Genomic DNA, 23,340 nt, shown 5'->3' with positions numbered 1-23,340 from the left:
AGAGGTTCATGACAAAGATTAGTTTTTACTTTTTTTAGCGACAAGTTATTTATATCTAACAAATTCTAACATCATTAGTTTTTTTCTTCCATTTACCACTTTTTCAATAAGTTTAGATCCTTATGTAAAATTTCATGTTTCCAGGCAATAATTTGGTCATATAAATTACTTTGGAAAAACCAACCAACCTCACTGCTATGGCGTCCATCCTGACTCCCAGCAGCCCCACAGGAGAAGGCAGAGCTGCCCTGTGGCTTTCCAAGACTGTCACTCTTTAAGGGAGTGCACAGGCGCCTTTTGTTTCGTCCCCAAGGGATGACTAATGGCTTTGACCTGCTGACCTGTGGGTAGCTGCCCGACGCTTATGAGGACATCCTCAGGTCTCCTTTTGGAGCCATAAATAAAACATAAATAGGTAGCAAATGGATAAAAATATTCCATATTTTCAGGTTTCCCTGTTCTGTAGTCAAGTGAGAGTCCCCGAAATAATGCTTAAACAATTACATTAAAGACCTGGCAGAGGGAAGTGGTAATTATAGGTGAGGGAGGAGGAAAGGAGGGAGGGGAGCCTTGGAACTCTTATGAAAACACTTACATTTCTCTTTGAAGACCTTTTACAATGTGATGGTGCATCCCATATACAATTACAGTGTGCATTATATGACTTCACTTGAGAGATATTTGAATCCGAAACTTGGACTTCCCTCAAGTGGTAAGGATCGCCCGAGAAAAGCACATCATACTTGGTACAGTGAAAGGGTGGCAAAAAGAAGACTCTCCACAAGAAGGATGGACACGGTGGCTGCAACAACGGGCGGGACTCACTGTACACAGGATCGCTCAGTGTGAGTCTGCATCGACGAGAGGGACCTGACAATACCAGCAGCACAGAAAACATCAAAAAATAAACGTTTAGCAGCAGCACGTTGCCTCGTGGTGGAAGTAAGAGTGGCATCCCTGAACCTATTTAACTTGTTTTTAATTAGTAAAGTTTTATTGCACATTACGTATAATTTCAGTATCATTTCCTCTGTATTTTAATTCCAAAATTAAAAAATGAAAACCCCCTATTACAGAGATTGAAGACATTAAAAGCCCCTCGTGAGAAAAGGGTCATATTCAATTTTATGAAAATTTTATATTGGGGAGGAAATATAGATCCTCTGCCCCACCAAAGTTTAGACTGAAGCAGTGTAAGTCCACTATATTTCCACTCCAAGCCAGATAACCTAAGACACTACAGTACAAGTTTCCAGACAACTGAAACTAGGCATAAGCCTTAAAACTATCTAACTTATGATAACTGGCTATATCAGAATTACCTAGTACCATCTTTAAAAAAAATAATAAGATTCCTGGAGTACCTTTCTCAATGTACAAAATCAAAGATAATTAGGCTAAGGCGAGAGCCAACACCTAGGCATCTCTAGTGCACAAGTTGTAAGAACCATAATGGTAAGATAACGCCCATTTAAATATTCACCAGAAGCACCAGAACAAAAACTATGAGATGAAACCTCTGAAGTCACTAGTCTTTCTTGAGTCACAGAGTTGAAATATTTCACACAAGAACTCAAAACTTTGAAGCTGGTTACTCACATTACAATCAAGTCTGTCCTAAATTGATACACTGTCTACTTCCAAACAATTCTGATCTCATGTATCAAACGATATGGTTGATTACTGCTTCTGGACCATATTCAGAAGACTGCAAACATTTGTAACACCCAAAAATGGTGAAACAAAAATTATCTTGATGCCAAGACACTATTCCTAATAAGACTGTTATTTTCTAGTTTGGGGCTGTGAATGCTGATCCTAAACTCTAATGGATTACAATCCACAATATTAAAATCCAATCTTCAATAAGTCACTGGAATTGTGAAAACATGCCTATAGGTGTTAACATCACTACAATCCCTAAGAGAAATCTTGCAACTGGTATCAATCTAACCCCACACTGCTTGAATGTTCAGATGCTGCATTCTGACTGTCATTAAATGCCCTAGAACAAAGCAAACCACATTTTATATGGTTAAGAGACTTAACTTTAAGGAAGATTATTTCTAATCATGATCAGCCTGAGGCTGATCTCTATTAGAGTATCAACAATACCTCCGCTCTTCAACCTTTTACCAATTCTGACACTAGCTAGATAAGCCTTCCCATGACTCTCTATTTCTCTTCTGGGTTCGTTCATTCACTGACATGGCCACACATAAGGGAGCTTCAGGCTTTATCGAAAAATGGAATTGAAAAATTGTTTTCCATGAAATTTTTGAAGCCTCCTTGTACTTACACATAAGTGGTTTACAAAGGAATGGGGTGCAACTTGGGATAAGGATCAATGGGCTAAAACTCAGGGATAAGGACCAAGAACCACATAGCCAATCTCTCTTCTTCAGGGCAAGGTAGCCCTCGTAGCTCCTCTAGAATATGCAAGCCCCTCTGAGAGCCCTAAAGGCAAGCTTCTCCTGACCCTGCCATCTGCCACCACCAGCTTCCAGGCCTAGTGCCACTAGCTCTGCCACTGCGCCCACACTAGGTCTTGCTGTCTTCAGTTTTATAGCCCTCCACCGGTGTTAAGACTCTTAGGAGTTTCCTTGCTTCCTCTCACTGCTGCTGCTGCTTCTTTCTTCCTGCTTTTCTTCTTGCTTCATTCAGTCTGCTAACCTCTGGGGGGCTGGATAAATATGTCTATTTATTTTTACTTACTTACACACACATACCATCTTGTAAACATTAAGGCATGGATAGGGGGATACACTGGTATACAGTGACCAATCCCCTCTTTGAAGGACACAGATACTTAATTTGCATAGTAGGCCACCTGGGCTACAATTCACCTCATTTGCATAGTCCATTGACCCATCCTTGCAAAGTATACCAACCACCAGAAAGTCCAAAGCCTGAATATCAAACTAAATTGCTTACCACTTACTCAAAAAAATGTCACTCAGCCCGGAGGAAAGTGATAAACCCTCAGCAGACTAATTGCTGGGTTAAAGGTAACTAAAGCCTAAAGGCTTTCTTGCCTAAGGTGAAAATGTCTCAAGTTTTCTGTTTACGTTTTTTTCCCAAATAACCAAGGCAAAAGGTCAAATAAAAGAACTCATTCCACCACACATGTGTTCTAATACTGCCACGTGCCACATAAAATTCATTTGGGCAACATCTAACCACATATGCATCCATTTGACCACATATTCACTGATGGTCACAACCCCTATAAAGTTTCTTTCACTGAACAGCAAAGGACAGACAAGAACAAAGAATCACTACTTTAAGATATACATCAAAATGCCAGTAAGTTAAAGATGTTTCAGCATATCTGAAAGTGTTTAATGCTTTTATGCATAAAAAGACACACTACTAACCATACACTAAGGCAAAATTGGACTGACATTCAGGAACTGTACTTAGCTGTTCCAAATATCAAAATTCTATTTGAACATACACAAAGGAACAAACTCATTCATTATCCAGGGGAGTACCTGTACATAATACAGTGTCTGCATGCATCCAAAACCCATGGCATCCTATTTCATAGCATGTATCATGGACCTTAAGTAATGCATGACTGAATGGGTGCACAATCATGGTAGATCTTCTCTAATTAGTATAACTATGGTCAACCCCCAGCTTTGAACAAGAACCATCCCTAACTAAATCTTTACATATGCGTCAGTCCGTTGGAAGTGGCCTTCCCATAGTGCAAGAAACAAGGACTGGCCCTCTAGGTCAGATGTTGGGCTAACCACAAGGTCCACTGTCAAATCGACTATTCACTCTGTGGGAGAAAGACCAGGCTGTTGAGTCCACTAACGATTTACAAGCAGTTCTAGTCTGCCCTGGAGAGTTGCTGTGAGGTGTAATCAACTTGATGGCAGGGGGGTTTGCTTTTAATGCAAAATAAGGCTCAAACCCCCTTTTCAAGGATTTAAAAGTTAAACTGGCAACAAGGGAAGATGATCGTGATGAAGGATTTGCTGCGAGCAGAGGTTGGTTCAATTATTTCACCCACTAAAAAAACCAGAACTGTTTCAACTTGTTTCATCAGGGCTGCTGAGGCTGGAGATGTTTTTAGAAGCAAATGGCCTCATAGAGGCTCCCATAGAGGAGCTGGTGGGTTTGAAACACCAGAGTTTTGGTTAGCAGCCCAATACTTAACCCATCATGCCACCTGCACTCCTTAATCACTCCTCAGCCAAGGCAAATTCAATAAACATAAAGGAAACGTGAGCTGAAGCAGCACTGTCCGACTCAAAGACGGGGACCCTCCACTCAAACAGCAGCAGCCTTTGCCGGTTTGATGGGGGGGGGGGGTAATCCGTGGTTCTGGCAACGATCCAATCGCGCACACCAGGCTCTTGAAAGGACTCACTGTGCCTCTTGTGAGTCTTCCAATTCAACCTGTAATTTTTCCCATTCCAATTGCCGTGACAAATCGCCCAAATTGTAAACATTCAGGTCTGTTCTTGCTTTGCTTGTTCCGCCTGGGCAGAACTGGCTCCAATTGGTTGAAAGCCCTGCTTAATGTGGGCAAGTAGAAGTCATCTGGAAGTCAGATGTTTGCAAACCAGGATGTCTGTTTGGAATAGAGCAAGATCCATTCCAGTCAAGATTAAATACGGTTAATAGAGTCTGCCCTGGATAAGATTTCACAATCTTCATAATGACATTTTACTATTTCCAAATTAATGTACTTACACAAATAAGATGAAGGTGGTAAGAGCTTCAATCACACCTTGGTTTCACGCCCCGTAGCAGTCTAAACTTAACTTTCACTGTCATAACTATCATGAATGTCTCTTTTATTCAGTCTTCTCTCTTCACGGCCGAAGTCTTACCAAGCAGTGAGGAAAATGTGGAATGGTTAGTGGAAAGATATCAAAGTTATGAAAGATGTGCTCTTCGCCCAAAGGTATCTGAGGATGGACAAGTCGTCACACACTGGGACTAGAGGGTATGGAAAAGTAGGAGGAGAACACACGAGGGAGCAGGGGGAGCAAGGGAAGCCCACACTCTCATTTATCTGCTTGTCTAGGGCTATTTTCTACAGGAGACCAGGGAAAGGAGCAAATCTTAAGACAAAGTTTTAGAATGTGGAGTACAGCCAAGGACATAAGATGTTGTAGTAACTGATGCTGGTAATTTTGTTTCAATAGTCTAGATAAGAAACATAAAAAGTTAAAACAGCAGTCAAAGAAAAGATGGTGTTTTATACTTAATTTATGTTATCATCCTATGAAAATAAAAAGTACTCTCAAACACCAAAGTTTAAGGGAAGTTATAATTCATATTATTATTATTCTTTAACTACTGATGCTCAGGCTTCGTTATCATGGGTTATTCATCTAAAAGTAGAAATGATAGTACTTTATGCAAATTTTTGAATTCATACACATTAAAATCCTCCATAATTAAACACACTGGCAACAAGTCCATGCTGACTCATAGTGACCCGAAAGCAGGTGTCGTCAAACTGCGGCCCGCCGAGGACATTTATCCAGCCCACGGGGTGTTTTTGCCCCATTTGTTTTTTACTTCAAAATAAGATGTGCAGTGTGCATAGGAATTTATTCATAGTTGTTTTTAAACTATAGTCCAGCCCTCCAACAGGTCTGAGGGACAATGAACTGACTCTGTTTCAAAAGTTTGAGGATCCCTGCCCTAGAAGATACAGTAGAACTGCCCCTGTGTGTTTACAAAACTATAACTCTTTATTGGGGTAGAACCCTCATCTCTCTCCCACAGAGTTGCCGGTGGTTTTGAACTGCTGACCTTGAGGTTAGCAGCCCAGTGCATAAACACTACGCTACCAAAGTTCCTCTAGAGGACTATCTTCCCTAATGATTTTAAATACCCACTTTTGAAGGAAGTTGATGGTGCTTGGCTTTCAAAAGACATAGCATCTGGGGTCTTAAAGGCTTGTAATTAAACAAGTGGGCATCTAACATGGAAGCAAAGCAAAGTGGAAGAAGCACACCAGCCTGTGTGATCATGAGGTGTCAATGGAAAGAGGTATCAGAAGTTCAAAAACACGCAACCAACTTAATGTGACGGGGCAAGGATGCAGTAGAGAACCAAGACTCGCCTGCAAGGTAATTGGACAATCCCTTTCAGAAGAGCCACACAGGAAGGATGATAAATCAAAGGTGCTGTATGTCACTGATGAAGAACATAATCATCTGCTAGTTCTTTAACATTTCCTCCCCTTAACAGTTCAATAACTATTAAGGCTATTGTTTTACCTCATTATCATTTTAGATTTGCATATGTTCATTTGTGGATTTAAGATTGTTTCAGTACATGAAAGTCAAGATAGATAACCCTGCAAAGACAGTAGCAGAAGTAATGGTTCCCTGAGGGTAAGGGCAGAGAGAGGGAGGGAAGGGGAACGATGGGGAGCGGATAGAATTGATGATTGTGTAGCAGCACTCAATGGGATTGAACAACAGAATTGTATGTGAATAGATGCACTGGATAGTGTAGATATGTCAGTAAAAATATTACACTAAAAATTGAAAGAAAAAACAAAACACTCGCTTTAACACATTTTTCTGCCATACTGAGAGGTCTTCCAAACGTTCATGGGAAAAAATTCTTTATCATTTCATTCCATTTTTCCATGAACTTTTTTTTACAATAAAATTTCTTTATTTGTTTTCCTTTTTTATTAATAAATCTTTTTATTGGGGCTCATACAACACTTATCACAATCCATACATACATCAATTGAGCAAAGCATCCTTATACATTCGTTGCCCTCGTCATTCTCAAAATTCGCCTTCCACTTGGGTTCCTGAAATCAGCTCATTTTCCTTTTTTTCCCTCACCCTCCATCCCCGCTTCCCTCTTCCCCCTCAATAGTTTATAAATAATTATTTTATCTTATCTTACACTTCCCGGCGTCTCCCCTCACCCACCTTCCCATTACCCATCTCCCAGAGAGGAGGTTACACATAGATTCCCCAAGATCGGCTCTCCCTTTCTACACCCCTTCCCTCCCAGTGTCGCCACTCCCACCGCTGGTCCTGAGGGGTTCATCCATCCTAGACTCCCTGTGTTTACAGATACCTGCTGCACCACTGTGCATCCTCTGGTCTAACCAGGTCCACAAGGTAGAAATGGGGTCATGATAATTGGGAGGGGAAGAAGCGTTTAAGAACTAGAGGAAGGTTTTGAGTTTCATTGTTGCTACACTGAACCCTGAGTGACTCATCTCCTCCCCACTACCCCTCTGGAAGGGATGTCCAGCTGTCTACAGATGGGCATTGGGTCCCCATCACACACTCCCCCTCATTCATGGTGATGTGATTCCCACCACCCCGCCTTTGTAGTTTGACACCTGGTCTCCTCTGCCCTTCACGATCACACATGTTGGTGTGCTGCTTTCGTGTGGGCTTTGTTGCTTCTGGGCTAGATGGCCGCTTGTTTGGTTTCAAGCCTTTAAGTCCCCAGACGCTATATCTCTCAATAGCCGGGCACCCTCAGCCTTCTTCACCACACTTGCTTATGTACACATTCGTCTTCAGCGATTATGTGAAGAAGGTGATCACACAATGATTGTTTTTGTTCCTTGGTGTCTGCTACCTGGTCCATTCAACACCTTGTATTCGCTTAGGTTGTGGGCTTTGTTGCTTCCGAGCTAGATGGCCGCTTGTTTTCCTTCAAGCCTTTAAGACCCCAGATGCTATATATTTTTAATAGCCGGGTACCATCAGCTTTCTTTACCACGTTTGCTTGTACACACTTCTGTCTTCAGTGATCATGTCGGGAAGGTGGGTATCATGGAATGACTGTTTAGCTGGGCAAGCTGCTATTGTATTGAGGAAGTGTGTGTGAGGAGGCCCAATGTCCACCTGCTACCCTACTACTACTGAACCTCTAAATATATGCACATAGGTCTATTTCCCCCATAATCATAAATATATTTACATATGTACGTGTCTGTATTTAGGCTTCTCTGTATGCCCTTTGCCTCCTACTCCTTTCCTCTATTTCCTTACGCTTTCCTCCCGTCCCACTACCATGTTCAGCCTTCATTCTGGTTTCAGTAATTCCTCAGTTACCTTGCTCTTGGTCACTCCCTACCAGTCCTCCCATCCCCTCCCTCCACTGGTTTTGAACCACTCGCTGTTCCCTTGTTTCTGTGTTGGCCAACACCTCCTCCCTTCCCCTACCTCCCACACTCTCATGTCCCTCCAGGACCGTTGGTCCCGTTACTTTCTTCTCTTATTGTCTGTCCAGCCTATCTTGTCTAGGTGGACCTGCTGATATAGCAATATGTGCATACAGATGCAGATGGCTTTGACAGCGCCCAAGTGGCCCATAAGAACATGACTTCGACAGCAGCAACACCGACACGCTGATAGGCAAAAAAGCTACTAACATACAAAATTTACGAGGTTAAAAAAAAGATAGCAAAAAATTGCTAGTAGTTCAAGGTCTGTTTGTTGGCCTTTAAGAGTGTTTTCCAGATGAAACTTGTGGGGTGCCACGTCCTGGCCCCAAAGTCCATCCTTTATACTCCCTCAGGATCTCTTTGCTCTGCTTCCCCATCTGCTCCATTGCACGCCCCCAGTGTTTGCCTCCCCTCATATTAATGCTACATTTTTACATAGTGTACACCACTACAAGATTTGGCTCAACGATTAGATATTTACCACAGAAAGGATTCCATTGCTTTTAAATTATTCAGAATCTATCAAGGTCCCACAGAAGAACTACACAAAAGAACTACCAATAAAATGAATGTTCTCTCTTAGCTAAGAGGCTCCTGAGATGTAAAAAAAATATCCAACCCTGCTCATCCGATTCAGGGGTATGGAAAATAAATAGGCTGTACACTGGAATATCTGATCATGCAGATCCACACATAAGTAATAAAGAGAATTCAAGCTAAAGATGAGGTTTCTAAATCAACAATCCTAGAGTGAAATGGAATATATTTCATACCAAAATAGATATCAGGCCATCTAGTTGGATGCAACACAGAGACTGAACAGGACAGAGTAGAAGCATCATGCAGGGCTTCACAAGTTGTAAATCACTATGGAAGCAGACTGGCATAGCTGCCTTCCACAGAACGGCTAGTGGATGTGAAGAGCTGACTTCCTGGTCACTGCCAAACACTTCATCATCGCACTACCAAGATATAAATAAGTTCAATTATTTATAGTAGCTGCCATTAGAAACCAAAGTGTTTTTATAAACTGAGTGGAAAAACTAATCTATAATAAAAGTTAGTGGGAAATTCATCACTTCTGAAAAGACACTGAAAGCAATTTTTGTAAAATCATTTTGACATTTAAGGTTAATGATAATTTTAGACCTTACGATATAACAGGATCAAGCAACTCTTCTTCCTTATGCCCCATATAATCACATGATTTTCACAGAACTGAAAGATCTTATCCGCTACAAAAAAAGAGTATTTTAAAAAATCATGTGATTAGAAGTGATTTAAACTATTCTTACACAGGTCTGGTTTCTTTATTCTTCCCTATTACAAACCCAAGGGGAGAACATGATGATCATTTCTGAGTCTGAGAAAAATGACGTAAGAATCCAAGCTTCAAAATACACTACTGAAGGATCTATGGGCAAACTACTGAATGACGCACAAAGAATCAAAGAATCAAGATGGAAGGAATCCAGAGAATACCAGAAAGATGTTTCCTTGTGTTTTACTAAGTGGAAAGGCTTTCAACTCCGTGGATCATAATCAACTAGGGATAATATTGTGAAGAATGAGAATCCCAGAACAATTATACTCATGTGGAAGTTGTTCATAGACCAAGTAGCAGCCTCTGGAACAGAACAAAGAAATGCTGAATGGTTACAATCAGGAAAGGTGTTCATCGGGGTTATTTATTTCTTTCCCCATACTTACTCAGTCTGTAGTAAGGTACAAACCCCACTGACAGCCTGATATGCTGCCACGACATACCATGCTTGCTGAACACCAAGAAGACTTGAATCACTCAGTGAAGACTGAAAACGGTAGACCTCTGTATGGATGCATGTCAAGGTCTAGAAAACAAAACCCTCACAACTGAACCAATAAATGACATCATGATCAACAAAGATTGACGTTGTCAAGGAATTCATTTTTCTTGGATTCACAAGTTGGTGAAGAGACGGCTGGTATCAGAAGAGAATACAGGGGGAGAAGGTTGAAGGCATGCCCGACTTCTGCTCCCTAGGAATCATCCTTGGGCAGATGTGGAGTTGGAGTCTCCTTCTCATCCCTTGTGTAGTCAGACGAGGTCACACACAATTTCCACTCCAGTTCCTCAATGAGTTACTCAGTGTCTTCTCACCATCTTAATCTCCAAACACAGATGCATCCAACTTTTCTAGGCGTGTAAAATATATATTGATCTTTCTGTGTAGAATGTCCCAGAATCCCACCTCTTATTAGCATTCCTGACTGAAAAAAAAAATCGTCCTATAAAAAGCAACCACCTACCTCCTCGGTGTTTCCTGAGCTACAGTGTCTCCCTTTTACTGTACACACACACACATACACACACACACACAATTTGTGATAGAATAGATTCAGATTCCAATTAATGGCAATCCCTTATTTCAGAGTAGAACTGCACTCCATAGGGTTTTAAATATATGGAGATATATATATATTTCTTTCCCCTTAATCCCCTACCAACTATGCTATATAAGTACAAGTATGTGTAGCTTAGTGTCCGCAATGCGTTCCACAGGAGGTTGTGTGATTTCCACAGTGTGTAAGCATCATATTAAGCCTAAGGGACTCCTGGAGAAGTTACTAGAGCCAGCTAAAGGAAGGGATGGTGGCAGCAGGGGCTGAGAGTGTAGCAGCCAGAGGGCAGCAAAAAGAGGCAAGAAGGAAGCAGAGCGCTCCCAGACCCAACTGTTCTACCTGCCTCAGCAGCAGCCCAGGCCCCGCAGCCCCTGCACAAAACCCAGGGAAACTCCCAGAGCCATATGCTCTGCCTCCCTGCCTTTCATCTACCTGTGATGGTCCAGTGTTGTAGGAGTCTGGTTTAGGAGTCTTTGAAACCATGAGGGGAAAATGATATAACTGATTTCCTTTTCAAAATAAATAAGGAAAAACAAAAAGCTGACAGGAATAAGTGTGTATATGTGGTTGGATAGCACCCAAACAGATGTTGAATGATGTATATCAGTACTGTATCTTGATAAGAAAATGAGGACAGATAAGCATCTTATTTCAAAGCCCATTGTTTGCTTTTTTAAATAGGTACTTCCTTGTGCGCCACACTTGCACTGAAAATGGTTGCCCGGCTGTCTCTATTCTCTGAATCGTCCAATGAAAGAAGTGGCGATCCTGCCTAACTCCTCTTTGTATTCCCAGTGTGTGGCACAGAACAGATCATCACAGAACAGATGCTCATTAAATGATGAATGACAGGGTGATACCTTTCTAAGCCCTTGTATTGTAAAAGTATAGTCTCTCTCACTGCCACCGGGTCAATTGCGACTCATAGTGACACGATAACACAGGGTAGACCTGCCCCTGTGAGATTCTGACAGTGTAACTCTTTGTGGGAATAAAAAGCCTCATCTTTCTCCCATAGAGCTGGTGGTTTCAAACCGCTGACCTTGTGGTTAACAGCTCAAAGACAATCCTAAAAAGTATAGTATTAAGTGCTAATTTTGTTCAACAAATATTTCATGGCTGTATGTTATATGTGATGTGTTTAAATGCTACACGGGATTTAAATATAAGCAAAATTCACTTCTCTGCCTTCAAGAAACAACTCAGTGAAGAAGAGGAATAAATAGCTGGTAATGTAATCATTACTAATCCTATCCAATTTTTTAAAAAAGAATTTCATTCCTTACAACTGTTCTCAGGAACCTTGGTGGTATGGTGTTTGGGCTGCTAATCATACAGGTCAGCAGTTCAAACCACCAGACTCACTCCATGGGAGAAAAACGAGGTTTTTCTACTCCCATAAAGGGTTACAAGTGTGTCTCACACACCCACAGGGGCAGTTCTACCCTGTCCTGCAGGGTTGCTATCAGTCAGAGTTAACTCAATGGCAGTGAATTGCTTTTATTAAAAAAAAAAAAAACCTTGTTTGCACACCACTTACTTCCAGTAAGTGAGATGTATGCTGCAAAGATCATTCAAAAGAAAAAAAATTAAAAGTATCACCATGGAAAAAACAAACAAACAAACCAAAATATCTCCATGGAACTCAAATATATAACCTTTGAGCCATTCCTGTTTAACTCAGTGGCCGTTTAAGTACTGCACGGCATTACAGAAAAGAATAAAATCAAGGACACTCTATTCTTCCACTCTGTCCTTTGAGAGAAGCAGAACAGGCACAAGGTACAAGGATGGGTTTTTGAGTCAGAAAAATCAATGTTCCCACCCCAACCCTTGTCACTTTTCCCCACTGTGGTCTACAGATGTAAATTCAGCTTAGCTGTAAGTTCAAGGAGCCCTGGTGGTGCTGTGGGCAAGTGGACTAGGCACTACAGGTTGGCAATCCAAATCTACCAGCCGCTCTGGGAGACGAGAAAATCTCCCCAAAATGTACAGCCCGGGAACCCCTATACGGTCATTATGAGCTGGTAATGACTTGATGCAATGCGTTTGGTTTGTTAATATCAAGATAAAAAATCAACTCTAAAGGTCATATGGTTAACCTTTTATAACGGTTAAATGGAATAATAGATATATCATCTGCTATGGAGCTATTCTCAATAAGGGAAACTATTATTATTATTACCAGATCTCTCTCTGGAATCTGATAGAGATCTAATAAAATGATAATGGTTGTTTCACTCGATAGATGCTCCTTGGAGGCTGATGGGTCTAATTTTACATAACTTAAACACATGTGACTCCAATGTAAATAACCCAAACAGTTTACCAAAAGAAAGTCACTTGACTGAAGTCAATTTTGGTAAGAGAGGCAAAATCCAGATGGTGCTTGCCTCATCTGTGGCTTCTAAACCATACACCCTGCGGATCTCTTATTTGAGATCCTCTTTGCTTCCTATCACCACACCTAAAAGGACTGACAGATGTCCCTCCATAATGATAATTCTACTTTGCACAAATAATTTGAGTTCATGACCAAGATGGAATGGACTGCACAGTGTCTAAGAGCTCATCTCAGTGCACCCCCTATGCAGTATTGCAGTTTAGTTTCCAAACGTTTTCCATTCTCTCTTTGAAGCAATTTTGACAAGCAAGTGGGAAAAAATAATAAAAATATTTTCTTTTCAATTCTAAACTTAATTTTGCCTTTGAAAATATATTCACCTGGTCCCAGAACAAGTGGATATCCACATTAAAAAAAACCTGAATCTACACACACGCCATATGCCTTTTATAACAACTATCTCAAAAGGGATAATATAAATAAAAAATACAAAACAATAAAACATCTAGAAGAAAAAACACACAGAGAACACCTTGGGTTGACAATGAATTTTCAGATACCACAACAAACTGATACAAATCAATCCATGAAAGTGATCATTTGGTTTTTGTTTGTTTGTTTTTCATTAGAAACATTTGACCTGAGAAAGACACCGGTATGGGATTAAAAAGATGAAAACATAACTGGAGAAAATATTTGCAAAAAACATATAAATAAGACTTATGTCCAAAACATACAAAAAATTCTTACAACAATAACAAATAAACCAATCGCAACGTCGGCATAAGGTCTAAAAAGACTTCACCAACAGATATCCAGATGGTAAATAGCAATGAAAAGATGCTCCACAAAAGCTGTCATTAGGGAATTACAAGGAAAATGACAATGAGATGCTACTACACACCTATTAGAAAAACTAAAATTGGAAAGGGAAATTAAAGATGACGTTCTCAAAGGCTGGCAAGGGTGTGTGTGGAACAAGTAAAATCTTTATTCACTGCTGGTGGAGAAGGAGAATGGTGGAGCCAATTTGGCAAGAGTCGAGCAGTTTCTTACAAAGCTAAAGACAATTTTACTGTGTTATTGTTAATGCCATTGTGTCAGCTCTGACTCATAATGGCACAAATGTACAGCACAGAGAATCGGCCCAGCCCTGCCCATTCTCACCACTGTTGCTAGGCTTGAGAGCCCCGGAGCACAGCCACGGTCAATCCATCTCTTTTGGCACCTTCCTCTTTTGCTGACCTTCCACCAAACATGACATTCTTCTCCTCTCCAAGGACAGGTCTCTCCTGATCACACTTCCAAAGTACCTAAGGAAAAGTTGGCCATCTTCACTTCAAAGGAGCATTCTTTCTGACTATCCTTCTTCCAAAGCAGATGGAGCCTACTGTGGTCATAGTACTTCCAACATTCTCCAGCAACACCTCCATTCAAAGGCATTCGCTCCTCTCCAGTCTTCCTTGGTCATTGTCCTGCTTTCAATGTAGATGAGGCAGCTGAAAATTTCACAGCTTGGGTCAAATGCACCTTAGTCCTCCAAGTGACATCTTTGAACTTCAACACTTTAAAGAGGCGTTTTCACAAATGAGTCCAGACAAAATTTTTTTTTAAAACTACACAAGAATTTTCATGGCAACTTTATTCATAATTGTCAAAAAACAGAAGCAACCAATAAAGGAATAGACAAGAGCCACAAAAAGTCCTGGGTGAGTGTGAAAAGCACATCACTGAGTGAAAGGAGCCAGTCCACAAGAGCTGTAAGATTTTGATTGTGCAATACTTAGAAAAGGCAAAACAATGGACACAGCAAGAAAACCGTGGCTGCTAGCAGGGCAGAGCAGGAATGAAGAAGTGAAACATGGGACTATTTGTATGATCAAACTATTCTGTCTGATAGTGTAGGGGACCTGTTTTGCATCCGTCAAACCCATAGAAGTTAACAGCAAAAATAATAAATCTAGATGCATGCAATATTTTTTAATCATGTAGGGTACCCAGAATAGAGTATAAACTGAGACAAAAGAACCTAACTGTATTACAAATGGATGAAATAATCCCACAAAAATGAACGAGGGGGGAAAAATACTAAGCTAACCTAATGGAGATTAGTGTGTACAATGAAAAGCAAAATGAAGTGCACATAAGTATTCTACTTAATTAGCAACCCTGCTTCCCACTGGGGGTGTGGATCTATAATTCCCACCCTGCTTACTGAACAATTAAGTAAATGGATGGCAGATGGTTTCGGGCAGGTTTTTCACTGTTGGAGAATTTACAGATAAGCACGGGGAAGAGTCTAGAATGACCCAGATGGTAATAAGTTGGAATTAGAGACATCACTATAAATGCATCCTCCTTTCCGGCGCTGATGACCGCTCGGAGATCATGCCTCCCGCAAAGGATCTCCTTCACCCCTCTCCCGAAGAGGAGAAGAGAAAATACAAGAAGAAGCGCCTGGTGCCGAGCCCCAATTCCTACTTCATGGATGTCAAATGCCCAGGCTGCTATAAAATCACCCCCGTCTTCAGCCATGCACAAACAGTAGCCTACAGGAGAAAAAGCTCCTTCAGAAGGATGCTCCTTCACACGGATGCAGCACTGAAAGACCTTGAGTCGAGATGAGTGGGAAGCCATTCCAATAAACCCATTTTGGATACATACCAAAAAAAGCATTCTCATGTTTAGCTTCATACACATGTACACCGTTCCATCTAGAAATCTTTAGGAATGTCTATATGCTCAAGCATGTTATTGTTAGTTGCTTTGATTCAACACTGACTTAGAATGTCCTTGTTTAAAAGAATGAAACTGACCCAGTCCTAAGCCATATTTGTGATTGCCAGTTGGTATATTTGGGTTCATTCTTGTGGCTTTGTATGTCTCCATCACATCCAGGGTGTCCTTCATTTCACTGATGCCCCTACTTAACCAAACATAATCTCCTTTGCAAGTGATTGGTTTTCCCTGATGCTGGGTCCAAATAAAGCAAGGTGAAATCTCACCTTCCTCCCTCTGAAGTGCATCCTGGTTGTATGTCTTCTAAGAATGGTCTCTACACTCTTCTGCCGCACACACACAGCCATTGCAGTCAAGTTGATTCCAGCACCCAGCACTCATGTAAGACACAACTGTTCCTTAGGGTTCGAAGACTTTAAATCTTTGTAGAAGCCAGCAGTCTCCCGAGGTATGGCTGGTGGTTTTGAACCACTGAACTGACAGCTGCCCAACACTCAGCCCACTCTGCAGCCAGGTACTTATTCTTCTGGAGTCCATGGCATATTCACGATTCTTCACCAATCGCCTCAATTATTCTTTCTTTTTTGTTATCCAGCTTTTACATGCTGGCAAGGTGATTAAAAGGAAAAAGGTTTGAGTCAAATACACCTTGTTTATTGTTGCTGTTGCTACTGTTACTAGGTGCCATCAAGCTGGTTCAAAACCACAACCACCCTGTGCAGGACAGAAGGAAACACGGCGCGGTCACGCACCATCCTCACAATTGTTCCTGTGCTGGAGCCCCATCGTTGCAGCATGTGTTAGTGTGGTGACCAGAGAAACAAACTCATAGACACTCATACGTGTATAAGAAAGAGCTTTATATACAAGAGCAATTGAATATTGAGAAAACGTCCCAGTCCAGTCCAGATCAAGTCCATATGTCTGATATTAGCTCATATGTCTGATACCAATTTATAAATTCCTCTTCAGACTCACAAAACACATACAATGATGCCAAATGCAGGAAGGTCACAGGCCAGTGCGTAGAAAATCGTGTGGATCCAGTGGTGGTAGAAGCATCTCAGCGCTTGTGTGGGTCTCCCTGAGGCCCCTCCAGCCCCAGAGCTTTGGCTGCATCAGCAGCATGCCATGTGTCTTGTTGTCAAAAACATCTCGCAGGGAGTGAGCCTATTTGGCCTCCGGTGAGTTATTTATCTCCCTCATGCCTCCAAATGTGCTCATCAAGCTGCAACCTGATTGACAGGCTAAACTCACCCCTTCACAAGTTGACAACCAATTATGTAACTACCACACAGCCACTGTGTCACTCTACCTTGTTGACAGCCTTCCTCTTTTTTTGCTGCCAAACGTAATGTCCTTCTCCAAAGGCTGGCCGCGTTAGGCAGCATGTCCAAAGTACATGAAACAAAGTCTCACCGTCATTGCTTCTAAAGAGGGCTCTGGCCATACTTCTTCCAAGACAGACTAGTTAGTCCTTTTGGCAATCCATGGGACTTTCAATAATCTTCTCCAGCACCACAATTCAAATACATTGATTCTTCATCAGTCTTCCTTATTCAATGTCCAAATTTCACATGCATGTGAGGCAACTGAAAATATTGGGGCTTGGGTCTTCAAAGTAACCCCCTTGCTTTACAGCACTGTAAAGAGGTCTTGTGCAGATTTCCTGAATTCAGCACTTCTTTTGATCTCTTGACTGATGCTTCAACGAACATTGATTGTGGATCCAAGCAAGGCAATTTCCTGGACTTCACCAGCTTTTCTCCATTTATCACGCTATTACCTATTGCTTCAGTTGTGAGAATTTTGGTGTTCTTCACATTGAGTTTGGCTTGATGTGCATTTCTATGCATGACCCAGACTGAAGGCTCCAATGCTTGATGTTCATCAGCAAGTGCTTCAAGGCCTCCTCACTTTCAGCAAGCAATGTTGTGTCGAGTGTTATTTGCTTATCACGGGTGGTTAATAAGCCTTCTTCCAAACCTGATGCTACGTTCTTCGTCATATAATCCAGTGTCTCTGCGGATTTGCTCAGCATACAGAGACTCTTACCATGACACATCTATCTTGATTTTAAGCCGTGCAGTACTCTTTTGTTCTGTTTGCACCACCGACCTTGATCCGGGACAGGTTATGCATGAGCATAACGAAGGGGTCTCGAATTCCCATTTTTCAATAAGGCTACCCATAGTTGGTTCTAGATCTATACCTTAGTCATCAGAATGATATCTTTACTCTTTGCACCTTTGAAGAGGTCTTTCGCAGTACACTTTCCCGCTGAAATATATTTGAATTCTTGACGTCCACATCCATGGGCAATGACTGATGGTCCAAACAGAATAATTGACAACTCCAATTTTTGTTTTGCATCTATCATGATGTTGTCCAACGGTCCAGTTAAGCGTGCATGCATATAGTTTCTTGTGTCACATGAGAAGGCCTAGAACCAGTGACTCTAGTAGCAACAAGCACACCTACCACCTAAATCTTGGATTCTAATACCATTCTCCAAGGAAAGGAAACAGATTATTGGGAATGACTGACTGGAAGACTGGGGCGGGAAATAGACACGGGGAGCCTGGGGCACACTGTGAGCAGCACTGCTGACACAGTGGTTAAGCACTTGGCTGCTAACCTAAAAGTCCATGGCTCAAATCCACGATGAGAAAAAGATGTGGCAATCTGCGCCCATAAAAATGTCAGCCTTGGAAACCACATGGGGCAGTTCCCCTCTGTAGTTATACCCTAGAGGCTCACCGTGAGTCACCAGTGAGTCAACAGCAGTAGCCTTGCATTTCTGGAGTTTGAGTAGCATCATGTCAGGCTAGAAAAAAAGGAAGTCCTCCCCACACCACCACCACCCCAAAAAAACCTCTCACATGAATGGAGGTATTTTATCAAGAGATGTGAGGCTACTGGCAAGAGCTCTCAGTGGCTCACGCTGGAACTACAAAACAAAGTAGTAATGAATTATAAACCCAAATTATAAATATACACCAGCAAATACTCACTCATCCATACTATTATAAATTATTGAGAACAAAAATAAATGGAGACAAATTTCCCATGTGGAAAATTTTCAAATACTCTAAATGGATAACTCTGGACTCAAGGAAAAGTCATCTCACTGCCATCAAGTCAATTCTGACTCGGAGCAAACTATAGGAGAGGGTAGAACTAGCCCTTTGGTTTTCTGAGGCAATAAATCTTTACAGGAGCAGAAAGCCTCATCTGTCTCCCAAGGAACAGGTGGTGTTCTCAAATTGCAGACCTTGCAATGAGAAGCCTAAGGCAAATCCATTCTGCCACCAGGCCTCCTCTGCACTCAAGGAATGGGGCACAATTCTCTACTCTTTTAAGTGTGGTTTGCCAAGAGTTATCTCCTTCAAGGGAGCACAGAACAAGAAGAGTGGAGAGACTGGCAAACGCTACCTCAGCCTAGTGGTTGATGTGCATCAACACCAACACTCATTAATCATACATTGATATGATGTGATGAAAAAGCGCTGCATCTCTGGGATCCTCCTCCCAGATATCCATACCCCAGTCAAATCATGAAATCCCAAGGAGGTACATTTTATGAAATTCTTGACCAATCCTTCTCGAAATCTTTAAGGTCATACAAAACAAACAAAGTCTCACAAAGTGTTATAACCAAAGGTACCTATCTAAAGGTATTAAGGGCACTTGGATGGCACCTTGTAAGAGAAAAAAAGCATTAGATAAAATTACAAAATTCAAATAAATGGGCTTTAGTTAATGATAAAACCAAGCCAACTACCCTCAATTCAATACTGACCCAGGCTGGCCTCATGTAGAACTGTGCCCCATGGGGTGCCCGGGCTGGTTTTGCATAAGTAGATCACCAGGCCTTCTCCCCAGGTATCTCTAGATGGGCTCCGATTACCAACCTTTTGGTGAGAATGTTAACCGCTTACACCACCCAAGGACTTCTTAGTTAATAATAATATACTAGTACTGGTTCAGTAATTTTAGCAAGTATACAATACTAATGTAAACCATGAATGAGAAGAGGCTGGGTAATGGCTTATGGGAACGCCACTATCTTTAGCAATTTTTCTATAAATCGGAAATTGTTTTAAAGAATAAAGTCTATCAAAAATCATACTAAGCAATGTGTCTAGACAGGTTGCCGTAAAGTACCAAAGAACAACACACTTTCCTTGCATATATTCAACTTAAAGTGTTTGCCACTATTCCATAACAGAATTCCCCTTAAGAAAATATTTTCAATCACCAACAGCTGCAAACAATTTCAGGCTGTAATTCTCAGAAGGGATGTACGATAGCCAGAGTACTTTAAGTTTCCTCTCTCTCTCCTTACATACCATTGCAGATGTATGAGAACTTGTAACCTATCATTAACTTGTGTTGTTCTGTGATGATCCAAACAAGCTTAATATGACTCAGAAGAGCTAACTCAAATTGTATACAAACCAAATACATGCTAAAACACCCCAACCTTAAACACATAAAGAGATCATTTGTTTTTAATGTTAACACACACACAGTTTTCTGATACAAAGCAGGGGTCCAGGGAGCTTCTGCAGAATTCAATACAATCAACTGAAGAAAAGAGGAAAGTTGGGAGATGTTTAAAAAGCAGTGGGTGAAAGGTAGTGTTGCACAGAGTGAAGAAAGACAAAGGACCGGGATCTGAAAAGTCTCGGGGGGAAGAGAAGGGCAGCACAGAGTCAAGAGTCTGCCTTAGAGCCTAGGGGGTAAAAGAGGGCTGGTAAGTGAACCAACACAAAGTGAACGCTTGAAGGCAGGAAAAAAGCTAACTATTTTTTAAGATGCAATCTTTACATTTAATCAAACTGAGCAAACTGTTCAAAACCAGGTATTGGGTGTACTGATAAAGAGCAAATGGAAAAAAGTCAATCTTTAAAAAAAAATCACCCTAAATACAATCTCAGTAACAGTATTCCTCACCAAAAATAAAAGATAATGGCATTCAAAGACAACAGAAGCGGGGACATTACAAAGAGAACGAATGTACAGAATGGTGTGCACGGTGGTTTATCTCAGAATCTGAGTAAAGCAAATGTTCTCCTCCTGTCACCTTTTCTGTCTTTCGGCTGTGAAGTAAGTGAATGACTTGTGGAATTTATTTAAAAGACTCTTCACTTTGTACGAAAGCTATTGAGAAAGTCGGTATCATGTGTTCACACAGTTGATTCAAACGTGTATGTAGAGCCTATAAAAGATGCTTGAATTTTCAAAGCTTAAGTAAAGGTGTGCCACCGGGACAAAAAATGTCCGCACCAAGAACCTGAGCGCTCCAGCAGTCGGTCTAGAACACGCCAGTCCCAGAGAGAATCTGCCACCTGGGGAAGAGGGTGACACTGGAGTTTCCATGGGCTCAGTACCACATTCCCTAAATTACCAGTGCACACTCCAAAACCCGAAGCGCTGGAGAAGAATGGTATCCTTTCAAGAGAAATTTAAATTGGAAGCAAAGGCACAGCAATAGTAACTTTGTTGTTTATGTGTTTCCTTACTTGTTTTCATAGTAAGATGTCTTCCCAGAATCCTAATTCTCCTCTCTCAAAAATGGCAAAGCCCAAACTCCCAACTAGTTACCTGATATAAAATATCTAAACTAAACCCACCCTCCCCCGCCCCACCTCTTTTCCGAAGACATATACTAGCTTACCTATTCAGCCCTATGGTACAAGGTAGGCGCTGAAACTTTTCAAAAAGCATCAATACAGCCCATAGAAGGGCAATTTGTAGGGGAGGATTGCAACTTCTAATTACCTGCCGCTCTGGATGTCTGTGGGTTTCAAATCGCGACACCAGAGCGTCCTGCCCCCAAGCAGATGCCAGCGGTACTAGAGGAAATGAACGATTCCAGAAACGCTGCAAAGGAACTGAACCCTCGGTGCCAAGATTCTGCTTCTGGTTAACCCGTGAAAGGCAAGGAACAAGGTGGCATCGCAGGAGACACCGCACGGTCTACAGAGGTGGTGTGAAACCATCCATTCCAAAGGCTCCGGCGGGGCGCCCCAACGAGAAAGGCCGTCTCCCCCAAAAGTAAAATGGTGATGGAAATGGGACTACCAAAGGGAAGCCAAGCGAAATTTGTGGTGACAACTATTCAGAAGCAATGAGCTATCTGACATTGCGCAAAGGAAAGCTCTTGTCCCGAAAGGCTGCTCTGAAAGAGGCACCCAGCCCACCCCAGTCCTGGTGGGGGTGGGAGGGTAGGATGCGCAGAGGAGCTCCCCCAAACGCCTTCTAAGAAAAGCAGCCGGGAGACTACTCGGTCGTCGCCCCACCGAGCAGACCATCGCAGGTGTATGTGCGGAAGCTCGGGTTACTAGGAAACAGGACCGCGACACCGTGGATGTCTCCTGCGCTCGCCGGCCGGGCCCGGTGCAGCCGTAGCTCCGCGGCGCCCGCACCGGCACCGGCACCGGCGGCGGCGCCGTCGCGCGCCCCGGCGGCGGAGCCCGGGACACACCTGGCTCCAAACACCAGTTGAAAGCAATCGAAGTGAATGGGGGCGGATGCGGCGCCAGACACGGCTCCGGACGCAAGACACAAAAGGCGGCTTTTTAAAATTCGGCCAGAATAAGCGCCGAGGGATCCCCGGCGGGCGCGGGTCCCCAAGGGGGCTCTTACCTCGGATCCGCCCGGGGGCCGCGGCTCTTTCCCGGGAGGGTCCGCGTCCACGGGCGAGGGAGAAGATGGCCAGGAAAAGCCCCCCGGTCCAGACCGCGCCCTCCCAAACCTCCTCGAGCCGCACAGCCGCCGTCCGCGTCCAGCGCCGAGAAGCGGTCTCCCGGCTGGCACAGCCCGGGCCTCGCGCGCGGCGAGACAGCCCCGTGCGCCCGCCCGCCCGCCGCTGCCTGTGAAGTCTGAACCTGCCCGCCCGCTCGTCCGCTCGCGGCCGGAGCCAGCCGCGCGCCGCGCATGCCCAGTGTCCTCGCACGGAGCGAGCGCGCGCCGCGCGGCCCAGAACGAACTCCACTCTCCGGGCCTTGCGGGCAACCGAGCTGCGGAGTTTCTGGTCGACCCCAGCGCTCCGGGTAAACGGGCTGCAGAACCTGGTGGGCGGGAAAGGGGGCGGGGCGCCGCCGCGCCAAGTTATCACGGCCACCATCAAAGTCAGACTGAGGTTCCAGAGTCGGCAACAGGTTTGCAGAAGTGCCCGAGCAGGACGGACTAGCAGGCTGGATTTAGATCTTGTGGAAAGGTTCGCCTCCGGGGAAGTAAGTGGGGATGCCCCGGCAGCAGGGGCTCTCCGGTTACGATTATGGCTACGATGTCTCGGATCCAATTTTGATGCATAGTTCATGGCAGGGCCAAGGTGGCGAAATGGTTAAGCGCTCTGCTAATCCAGAGATTGGCAATTGGACCCCACCAGCTGCTTGCTCCAGAAAGATATGGCTATAGGCTTCCATAAAGATTTACCGCCTTGGAAACCCGGGCTGGGTGGGGGGATATCTATCCTACAGGGTTGCTGTGAGTAGGAATTGGGTCTGGCTGATTCGGGTTTTGTTTTCATTTATCCCTCTGGCAGTAAGTCTGCCTGCACCCAACCATGCGACAGCTTTCCTCCTCTCTCCGGAGCTCCCACCTGGGTTTTCCTTTCTTGGGTGGCACAAACAGTTAAGTGTCTCACTACTGGCTGAGAGAGTTGGAACCTATGCAC

The 23,340-nt window shown here is 43.0% G+C and overlaps 1 protein-coding gene across 2 annotated transcripts in view; it reads right to left on the bottom strand.

Moving 5' to 3' along the window:
* Nucleotides 1-22,546, bottom strand: part of EPS8 (EGFR pathway substrate 8, signaling adaptor) — a 228,704-nt gene extending 206,158 nt beyond the window's left edge. For both annotated transcript variants that reach the window (XM_075552027.1, XM_075552026.1), the window contains exon 1: nt 22,308-22,546. The gene's annotated coding sequence lies outside the window, so the exon portion shown is untranslated. The remainder of the gene's footprint in view (nt 1-22,307) is intronic.
* Nucleotides 22,547-23,340: the final 794 nt, after the last annotated feature.

The sequence above is a fragment of the Tenrec ecaudatus genome, chromosome 6, assembly GCF_050624435.1.
Source record: "Tenrec ecaudatus isolate mTenEca1 chromosome 6, mTenEca1.hap1, whole genome shotgun sequence".
Taxonomy (NCBI): Eukaryota; Metazoa; Chordata; class Mammalia; order Afrosoricida; family Tenrecidae; genus Tenrec; species Tenrec ecaudatus.
Note: the sequence above shows the minus strand (reverse complement) of the source record. Positions and strands in the feature narration are given on the sequence as shown.